Source organism: Mya arenaria, chromosome 8 (genome assembly GCF_026914265.1).
Source record: "Mya arenaria isolate MELC-2E11 chromosome 8, ASM2691426v1".
In the NCBI taxonomy this organism is placed as follows: Eukaryota; Metazoa; Mollusca; class Bivalvia; order Myida; family Myidae; genus Mya; species Mya arenaria.
In genome coordinates, this window is record NC_069129.1 from 55,970,202 (window position 1) to 55,982,024 (window position 11,823).

The 11,823-nt window shown below is 35.2% G+C and overlaps 1 long non-coding RNA gene across 1 annotated transcript; it reads left to right on the forward strand.

The window, feature by feature from the left end:
* Positions 1-34: 34 nt before the first annotated feature.
* Positions 35-8,839, forward strand: LOC128242123 (uncharacterized). The gene is made up of 4 exons (XR_008262545.1): positions 35-190; positions 2,693-2,851; positions 3,093-3,262; positions 5,043-8,839. It is a non-coding gene; the product is annotated as an uncharacterized LOC128242123 (long non-coding RNA).
* Positions 8,840-11,823: the final 2,984 nt, after the last annotated feature.

The window sequence follows — 11,823 nt, forward strand, 5'->3', positions numbered from 1 at the left end:
CAGTGTGGATTTAGGCAGGTGCGTGTTTACACAATTACGTCATTGATATCTGTGTAAAACACATGAGTACACCACAGCGAACAAAATTGCTGGTTTGTAAAACCTTGGAAGAGGCTTTAAGGAAAATCCAGGAGCTGGAAATGCAAGATAATTTGTGCCTGACTCTAGTACGAAGAATTTTGGGAAGACGGTATTAAATATTTCCATAATTTTATGCATTATTTAACTATTGATGCTTGCAAATCATTTTTTTCAGCAAAGCACACAGTGATTTGGTGGGAATGAGCTGAATTTTGACCTTTACAAAATTAATTGACATTTAACCTAAACTAACCTAAACAAGTTAAACAAATGACAATTGGCTTTATAATGGTAGTCCTAGTTGGGCCTCATGTTCTACAGCACTGTAGTTTATCAAATGACCATATATCTTTATACTGGTAGTCATAGCTGGGGGACACGTTCTAAAGCACTGTAGTTTATCAAATCACCATATATCTTTATACAGGTGGTAATAGCTTTGGGACACGTTCTAAAGCACTGTAGTTTATCAAATGACCATATATCTTTTAACAGATAGTCATAGCTCGGGGACACGTTCTAAAGCACTGTAGTTTATCAAATGACCATATATCTTTATACAGGTAGTCATAGCTCGGGGACACGTTCTAAAGCACTGTAGTTTATCAAATGACCATATATCTTTATACTGGTAGTAATAGTATTGGGACACATTCTAAAGCACTGTAGTTTATCAAATGACCATATATCTTTATATAGGTAGTCATAGCTCGAGGACACTTTCTAAAGCACTGTAGTTTATCAAATGACAATATATCTTTATACTGGTGATCATAGGTGGGGGACACATTCTAAAGCTCTGTAGATTATCAAATGACCATATATCTTTATACTGGTAGTAATAGCTTTGGGATACGTTCTAAAGCACTGTAGTTTATCAAATGACCATATATCTTTATACAGGTAGTCATAGCTGGGGGACACATTCTAAAGCACTGTAGTTTATCAAATGACCATATATCTTTATACAGGTAGTCATAGCTGGGGGACACGTTCTTAAGCACTGTAGTTTATCAAATGACCATATATCTTTATACAGGTAGTCATAGCTGGGGGACACGTTCTAAAGCACTGTAGTTTATCAAATCACCATATATCTTTATACTGGTAGTCATAGCTGGGGTACACGTTCTAAAGCACTGTAGTTTATCAAATGACCATATATCTTTATACAGGTAGTCGTAGCTGGGGGACACGTTCTAAAGCACTGTAGTTTATAAAATGACCATATATCTTTATACAGGTAGTCATAGCTCGGGGACACGTTCTAAAGCACTGTAGTTTATCAAATGACCATATATCTTTATACTGGTAGTAATAGCATTTGGACACGTTCTAAAGCACTGTAGTTTATCAAATGACCATATATCTTTATACTGGTAGTCATAGCTGGGGTACACGTTCTAAAGCACTGTAGTTTATCAAATGACCTTATATCTTGATACTGGTAGTAATAGCTTTGGGACATGTTCTAAAGCACTGTAGTTTGTCAAATGACCATATATCTTTATACAGGTAGTCATAGCTCGAGGACACGTTCTAAAGCACTGTAGTTTATCAAATGACCATATATCATTATACTGATAGTAATAGCTTTGGGACACATTCTAAAGCACTGTAGTTTGTCAAATGACCATATATCTTTATACAGGTAGTCATAGCTGGAGGACACGTTCTAAAGCACTGTAGTTTATCAAATGACCATATATCATTATACTGATAGTAATAGCTTTGGGACACATTCTAAAGCACTGTAGTTTGTCAAATGACCATATATCTTTATACAGGTAGTCATAGCTGGAGGACACGTTCTAAAGCACTGTAGGTTATCAAATCACCATATATCTTTATACTGGTAGTCATAGCTGGGGGACACGTTCTAAAGCACTGTAGTTTATCAAATGACCATATATCTTTATACAGGTGGTCATAGCTGGGGGACACATTCTAAAGCACTGTAGTTTATCAAATGACCATATATCTTTATACTGGTAGTCATAGCTGGAGGACACGTTCTAAAGCACTGTAGTTTATCAAATCACCATATATCTTTATACTGGTAGTCATAGCTGGGGGACACGTTCTAAAGCACTGTAGTTTATCAAATCACCATATATCTTTATACTGGTAGTCATAGCTGGGGGACACGTTCTAAAACACTGTAGTTTATCAAATGACCATATATCTTTATACAGGTAGTCATAGCTGGGGGACATGTTCTAAAGCACTATAGTTTATCAAATGACCATATATCTCTATACTGGTAGTCATAGCTGGGGGACACGTTCTAAAGCACTGTAGTTTATCAAATGACCATATATCTCTATACTAGTTATCATAGCTTTGGGACGACGTTCTAAAGCACTGTAGTTAACAGATGACTGTATATACTCCGGTACATATCTATACCTAACACTGGTTTATATGGCAGGAAGTATATTGTCTTCAGCTGTGTTCTTATTCCACTGACCATACACATTCATATTAGAGATTTTGACTGGACTTTACCTTAAAAGCTCTGTTTTTTTATTAAATTCTCTTACCATATAACTCTATAAAGGTGACTTTCTCATGCACTGTAGGTCAATTGACAGATGTTCATTTTTTTTAGATTTGGCCTAAAAAGACCTGTAGCAGTTAACAAGCTATTAGATGCACAATAGCACAAAATGACCACCACCACTATCACCCTAAAGTGTGTGCTTGGTGTCTGTCTACACGTGCTTGCTTCTGGAATGTTGAAGAACAAACTGTGTTGAAACGCCAACTGGTAAGACTGTGCTTTGTGTTTGTAATTTTGTATGATAAGACATTTATTGTTTCCGCCAGGCCTAAAGGAAATGTTTATGAACAAGTACAGGTCTATACACAAGTACAGGATTGAAATATAAACAACGATTTAAAGAGTATTGAGTTGATGAGTGAGAACAAAAATGATATACCCATGTACATTTACATGTTCAATAAATAGTGCATCTCATACTCTGAATAATAATTCATTTTGCTATTAGGAGTTGGTCATGGACCTTTGCCGCCCTTCATCCAGAGCCTTCCACAGAGATGGCAGATATATCGCTGCCTGGACCAACAGTTGACCATGCCGTTGAGTCCATGAAAACATCTACAGAATTACATCTGCGGCCGTGGCTATTAATGGATACATTCTGCACCACTTCCATGTGTAAGAATAGAACTTTCCAAGTCCTCAGCATAAGCATTTCTGTATTTAAAACGAAAAATAATTTAAAAATAAATAAATATAGTTTTAAATAATTATATACAGGCAAAGTAAATTATATAATTTGTTTCATGAATGTGTTGTTTTTTTAATTGCTGTTAAAGCAACAGTGTGCACCAGATGATCAAATTGCAAGTTTATTAAGTTTAGCAGTTATTTCATATTTTTCCATTCAAAAAGATTACTGGGTATGTCTACCTAGTAGAATTAATTTCTTATGCGTGATTGGCTAGTCGATGTTATCACATGATATAACCAAGTTAGGTGTATAGCTTTAATATACCACTTGATTGAAGTAAGCCTTCGTAGCACAGTTGATACAACACTGGACTTCAATTTCAGAGTTTTTTACATGTTTGTACTTTTTTTACAATTATGACATAAAAGCGTAACACATTCTATTAAATAATTGTCCTGAGATATGTTACAGAAAAAAAACTTTTTTAGTGCCAATCTGGTGTACAGTCCCTTTAAGGCCTTATACCGTACTTGTAGACTTATTGTTTATGATAGTCTGTTTAATCATACTGGAATCGGGTTGTCCGTCTGTCTGTCTGTCCGTCTGTCCGTCCGTTTTTTTTTTGTCCGGGATTCATCTTTGTCGTTATTGAACAAATCTTTTTCAAACTTTCAGATATTAATGGCCATGATGTAAACTTGCGCCTCTGTGAAATTGGTACGGGTCACATGACCCTGACCAGAGTTATCTCCCCTTGATGTGTTAAAGTAGGCAAAATAAGCCCTGTCCGGGATTCATCTTTGTTATTATTTAACAAATCTTTATCAAACTTTCAGAAATTAATGGCCATGATGTAAACTTGCGCCTCTGTGAAATTGGTACGGGTCACATGACCCTGACCAGAGTTATTTCCCCTTGATGTGTTAAAGTAGGCAAAATAAGCCCTGTCCGGGATTCATCTTTGTTATTATTTAACAAATCTTTATCAAACTTTCAGAAATTAATGGCCATGATGTAAACTTGCGCCTCTGTGAAATTGGTACGGGTCACATGACCCTGACCAGAGTTATTTCCCCTTGATGTGTTAAAGTAGGCAAAATAAGCCCTGTCCGGGATTCATCTTTGTTATTATTCAACAAATCTTTATCAAACTTTCAGAAATTAATGGCCATGTTTTAAACTTTCGCCTCTGTGAATTTGGTACAGGTCACATGACCCTGACTGGAGTTATCTCCCCTTGATGTGTTAAAGTAGGCAAAATAAGCCCTGTCCGGGATTCATCTTTGTTATTATTCAACAAATCTTTATCAAACTTTCAGAAATTAATGGCCATGTTGTAAACTTTCGCCTCTGTGAATTTGGTACAGGTCACATGACCCTGACTGAAGTTATCTCCCCTTGATGTGTTAAAGTAGGCAAAATAAGCCCTGTCCGGGATTCATCTTTGTTATTATTCAACAAATCTTTATCAAACTTTCAGAAATTAATGGCCATGTTGTAAACTTTCGCCTCTGTGAATTTGGTACAGGTCACATGACCCTGACTGGAGTTATCTCCCCTTGTAGGCAAAATTAGCTTTGTCCGGCCTAACTCCAGGGCAAACAACCTAGACATGGAGGGGTGGGGGGTATTCGTTAGCCTATGGCTTACAGTTCTAGTTGTATATATGGGCAACATTTTATGTAACATCACTTTATGTAAAAAAAATTATAAAAAGTCACTGTGAATATAAACAGTTTTCAAATATGTACATTAAAATTGCAGGCTGTCAGTTTGAAACGTCTCTACTCTGACAGAAGGAAGGGAATGAATACCCAGGATTGTTCCTCAGGAAAATCTCTTCAACAAGCTGTTGTCAGTTTGCATGCTCTTTGGATGGAATTACCCTACCTTGGCTTGCAGAGAATCTGTGATATAAAAGACCTCTTTTGTGCTGCATTGTGTCATTGATTTATTGTATTTTATATGTATTATGCCACTATTGTAAAAACAAATGGGCATATGTTTTAGCATATGTTTTCAAACAGACACATTTATATTTTTGAATAATTTGAAAATACATTTTGTTGGTTGACTTCACACCATGAAACATTAATGGTAGGTTATATTTGACCAGGACATGACAAGTATTGTTTTCGGAGTTTTTTGCTCGAAGGTGAAGGTAATGGCTAACAGTGGTTATTCTGCACAATGAACCTTGAATTCTTTGACCTAGGACCATTAATATTTAGTGATTGATATATCAGTCCAACTCATATGTGAAAGGGACATGATGAAATTGAGCAAGAGCTTATTAGCATTGCAAATTATTATTTGTTCATTTTTAGCTCGACTATTCGAAGAATAGGTGGGCTATACTATCATTAACAATTCTGCGTTAAAGTTTTCATTTTATGTAATAAAATCAAGAGTTTTTATCCAATGGTAATCAAACTTGGTCAGACTATTTGTCAGCATGTTATCTTGAAGATGTATGAATATGGGTCATCCCTGGTCAAATTCTAGGTCACTAGGTCACATCTTAGAGAAAATATTTCCATGTCATAAATTCAACATTTTTTTCATATCTTTATGAAACTTGGTCAGAATATTTGTCTGCATACTATCTTGAAAGTTTTTTAATATGGGTTATCCCGGGTCAAATTCTAGGTCACTAGGTCAAATCTTAGGAAAATCATTCCACATCATAAATTGAACAATTTTTGTCAAATCTTTATGAAACTTGGTCAGAATATTTGTCTGCATAATATCTTAAAAGTTTTATAATATGGGTCATCCCCGGTCAAAACCTAGGTCACAAGGTCAAATTTTAGAAGAAAGAATCCCACAGTCATAAAAATTCATTAATTTTAGTCAAATCTTTTTTAAACTTGGTCAGAATATTTGTCTACATGTTGTCTTAATCATTTGTGAATATAGGTCACCTCAGATCAAAAACTAGGTCACTAGGTCAAATCTTAGGAAATACTTTCCTGATGTCATAAAAAAAATCTATGCTTACCAAAGCTATCCATATCAGTTAATAACTAAATTCAATTGTTATTTTATAAACACACATCCCAATCATGAATTTCAGATCTAACCATATTTTTCAAAAATTTAAATTTTAATTAACTTTAAAAATATTTGTGTACATGAAATCTTAGATGATAAAGTGTGTCATCTAGGGTCAAAAACTAGGTCTCTGGGACAGATCTTTTTGGAAAAGCTGATGTATTTATAAAATGTTCGTTTTTCCTCACACAAATGGAATAATTTCTGTTGATCAGGTTATTTGTATGAATGATATCTCCGATAAATATAAATATGGGTCTTTTTGGTTAAAAATACTAGGTCATTAGCTCAAATCCTAGGTTTGCAAAATTGCATTGTCAAATAAAAAATCAAGCTTTATGCGGCGTTGCCGCGTTGGCGTCTTGTTATTTTTTTATTTTGACAGGCACATTTTTATAATCTTAACCAAATCAAACCTTGTTTTGTCACATTGTGATTCTTATTCACTTTTTTTATTTGATTGTTTTATTGCTTTTTACAGGCACATATCACACTATTATTGTATTTACGTCCAATTCCAAGAGGCGTAGTAGAGCGCACTGTTTTACGACAGCTCTTGTTAACCTGTAAAGTGAAACCTGGTTATAAAAATGACATGACTGTGTCATTGTGTTGGCAGGCCAGGAGGAGGGCAGCATCAAATACATCTACAAACTTAGTATACAAAGTATTATAGAATTGCTTTCGGGGCCCATAGGATCAAGGTCACTAAAACAAAAAAATATTGAAACTTAATCGCACAACAAAGGCTTAATTAATTAGGTTTGTCTGTCAATCATTGAAAACTTGTTGTTTTTTTTGCATTGCAGCATTTCATGCTTAATTTTTATTTTGTCTCTTTATTGCATATTACCTTTATCATTATTGTATTCATTTCTAAGACAAAGCAGCATATAGTTGAGGGCACTGCCCCATGACAGCTCTTAAAAAGAATACAATAGTGATATACCCTGATATAGGTAGTTTTGGTACATTATCACGGTTTTAATTTTAGCTTTACTGGCCAAAGATCAGAATATCTGATGTGATGGTAATGTGTACGTAGTATGTGCTTCCTAGCGCCTGTAAACAATTGCTTGTGAACACCATACAGTCTTTAGTTATGATTGTATCTCAATAAAACAGTATTTAGATATCCAATAGAGCTCGGTTCCTTTCGAAAACCAGTCAGATCTGCCCATGCATGCCTAGATTATTGGCCTTGAACGTCTGTGCGACTGTAAGCAATTGCTTGTGAACATGGTACAGTCTTCAGTTTTAATTGTATATAGATGAAACTTGTACAGTATTAAGATATCAATTAGAGCTTGGTTCCTTTCGAAAACCAGATCTGCCCATGCATACCTAGATTATGGGCCTCAAAAGTAAAAAAAAATGCTATTTTTAGCCAAGTCTACATGAGCGAAGTCTATTTTTAGACAAGTTTACATGTAAAGTCACAAATTCATGTGAAAAATTGTTCAAATTAGGCCCCTGGGGTCATTATTGGCCACGCCACTGGGTTCACCGGTTTGGTATACTAAATTGGGAAATGTTTGAAAATCTTTATGTCTGAAACAACTATGCAGACCCTTGTTATTTTGAATAAGGATTATTTTATTGGTCTGCTACCATGGTTGTTCAAATTATGCCCCTAGGGTCAAAACTGGCACTGCCCCCAGGGGTCACAAGTTTTTTAAGAAATATTTTCAAAATCTTCTTGTTTCAAACCACAAGGCTCATATCTTTGATATTTGTTGTGGAGCATTATATGTAGACCGTCTAGCAAAACAGTTGAAATTATGTGCCCTGGGCCGGAGCCACCATCCATTTAGTCCTTTTAAAGCTACAAAAATGAAAATTTGACCAATAGTACAGTTTTGTAGCAAATTTTATTCTCCTCAGATGACCTTTACTTGGCACATATTAGAATACTAGTAATTCATGCAACTAATCTGCTTACAACACTTTCTGTTCTCAGATGTTAAATGTGCAACGTTTTAAGCTAACTCAAACACAAAACGTGAACAATATGTTTGTTGGCTATTACTCATACAAACATGCTCTAGATCAAAAATAACCACATGAGCCGTGCCACTAGAGCATAGGCACTCATGGGCCTCTTGTTTTTTTTAGAAAAAAAGCATACTGACCAACCCTATTTATTTTAGAAGTTAGCTGAAACTAAGAACTTTTTTTACCTTACTTTTATATTAGATTGTGTATTGCTAAGATTTTTGCTTAAAGCTCCATTTAAGGTAACTGTTCATCTCAAATGTAACAGCTTTTGCCTTCAAACTTTTAAAATTTCATTGAACCAGTGGGTTCATCATGATGCACATCTATAAATGTTTCTTCCTAATTAAATATGGGCTTTTATGTATGCAAACAGAACATTGAACAATTGGCTTTCTGTGTAAAGTAAACCCTGTCCAGAACATTTGTCAAATTGCTGTGTCAGCACTTGTTTGAATGGATTTATTTTATTTTCATATTATGATTTCAAATAAAGTATTTAAAAATGTTGATTTCTTGTATGAAGTGATTACTACAATCCTTATAAGGTCAACAGGAAGCTTGAAAAAGTATCTGTTACATGTATTAAGGCATGATTAAAATCATTTTTCCATTTTGCAAAAAGCAGATGGTTAATTTATACCACCTTCAGGTAGTCATGATGAACTCTTCAAAGATATCCCAGGTAAAGGTAGTCACGATAAACTCTTTCAAGTTATCCCAGGTATGCATGGTCACCTCTTAAAAGATATCCCAGGTATTCATGATCACCTCTTCAAAGATATCCCAGTTATTCATGATCACCTCTTCAAAGATATCCCAGTTATTCATGATCACCTCTTAGATATCTATCCCAGGTAGTCATGATCACCTCTTCAAAGATATCTATCCCAGATAGTCATGATCACCTCTTCACAAAGATATCCCAGGCAGTCATGATCAACTCTTCAAAGATATCTCAGGTATTCATGATCACCTCTTTAAAGATATCCTAGGTAGTCATGATCAACTCTTTAAAAATATCCCAGATATTCATGATCATCACCTCTTCAAAAATATCTCAGGTATTCATGATCACCTCTTCAAAGATATCCTAGGTAGTCATGATCAACTCTTTAAAAATATCCCAGATATTCATGATCACCTCTTCAAAGATATCCCAGGTAGTCATGATCACCTCTTCAAAGATATCCCAGGTAGTCATGATCAACTATTAAAAGATATCCCAGATATTCATGATCACCTCTAAAAGATATCCCAGGTAGTCATGATCCCCTCTTCACAGATATCCCAGGTAGTCATGATCAACTCTTAAAAAATATCCCAGATATTCATGATCCCCTCTTCAAAGATATCCCAGGTAGTAATGATCAACTCTTAAAAGATAACCCAGGTAGTCATGATCAACTCTTTAAAGATTTCCCTTTGTAACCATGCAGTTGTTGCAAGCATACTTTAAAGCCCTGGTGAAGGGAAGATCAATGCAAACTGAACATGGATGGTTTGTGTGGAAATGAGCCCACTTTTTTGGTAGAAAGTTCTATGTGATTAGTTAAACAACAGGTCAAATTGCAGATGATGTTAGCAAAATGATGCATGAAGTTAAATGACAGGCCATAGCTGTCAGACTTGAAAGGAAATTCACTTGGTGGTTTAAGCGTGAACAAAAGCCAAGATCAATCAATGCTTCAGACCCTTGATCTATGTATTCCAGGGTGATTTGCAAACGAAAGTGTATAATAGTTACTGTGTACTTTCAGGAGAATTAATTTGTGGCACAGTTCACATAAGTTCCGCTTATGTTGATTTTTCCATGCAGATAAGTAACCATACTTGTATGAAAAATTATTTCTCAATTCCACCAAGCATAGAAAACTACCAACAATGGAAGTGTTTTTTGTCACAGACTCAATCATGTCATCTAAAATCCACACAATTCTTTCATATTTTTTCAATCTTCTCTTCAACTTTGGCCCATTTCAGATGACCTTTTTTCAAAGCACAGTAAAAAAGACCTTTATCATATAGTTTCTTGTAATTCCTCAGGTGAATCCAAATCCGTTTAACTAGTAGTTGCTTCACATAATCCAACCTATTTTTGTATATCTTCTTAATCCAATGTTCTTGTAACTCCTCAGGTGAATCCAATTGTTGAGCTAGTAGTTTTCTTCACATAAACCTATTCTTGTAGATCACTTTCTTAATCCAATGTGACCTTTTTTCTCTAATTCCATGTCTTCATTAAACCAAAAGTTACCTATTTCTTAACACATCCAGTGAAGACTTTCTTTTAAGTCTTTACTGATTCTAACCACATTTCTTACACTTGTATATATCCTGAGTTTTATCTGTAGACTTCAAATCAAACAACTTTTTTTTCATAGTTTTCCAAACATAACATGACCTCTTTGCTCCTCAAGTGTATCCAGGTGAACATCCAATTTCAAGTCATGATTCCAGGTGATCAGTTGATAAACTGCATTGCTTAAGATTTAGAACTTCACATCAGCTGTCACCGCCATAACTACTCATATGAAGCATTGAAGGCTGGGGCGTAGCCAGCATTATGCACTTACGCATGTGTGTAACATCAATTTGAAAAATGAAAAAATAAATATGGCAAAAAATGGCATCAAATTCAAGGGCTAAGCTAAATATTGATATCAGAATAAAGGGAAGATCAGCTATAGTAAGCATTTTTTCTCTGTGTTGGATAGCTTACTGAGCCTAAATCAATCACTTGGTTACTACAAGGTCGGCGGCCCCGAACCTATAAATCCCTCCAAATACACATCAGTGCCCAACATGTTAGTTCTATATTTCATTTTTTTTCCTTGGGGAGCCCCCCTACAGCTACAGGGATATTCCTCCTTCAACACCATCCCCCTTTCGTGCGTAACATTCAGTAAAGCCTGACTACGCATCTGGAAGGCATATACCAAGTAAACTGAATGCAGTACTTAAAAGTGACTCGCTTTTGTTTTTGGACCAAATATTAGTTTTCCCGGTAATGCATCTGAAAAAAACTATTTTTATCATTTTTTTATGTTATGAATAATGCAGAAAAAAATCCAGTGCATAAAAATTTATTTTGGTTTTTGTGGGGTTCAAACCCACGCCAGGAAAAACCAAGTAAACAGTAAAAAAAACAGCTGGCTAGTCAACACAGCCACCGGGACTTTAACAAAAATGGTGGATGTGTTGGCCCCTTATGGAAACATTCATTATATCACATGATACATTGTCAATCAACCAATCAAACAACACATCAGCCGTAATTAATTTTGAATACACGTTTGAAATTGTGGTCTTCAACATTATTTTGCTAAAGGGTTCCAGCTTTTGCTATTTTTGTTTTAACACTCCTTTCCTTATGATTTAACACTTAACAAATTACGTGTCCCCAAGCTATTACTACCAGTATAGAGATATATGGTCATTTGATAAACTACAGTGCTTTAGAACGTGTCCCCCAGCTATGACCACCTGTATAAAG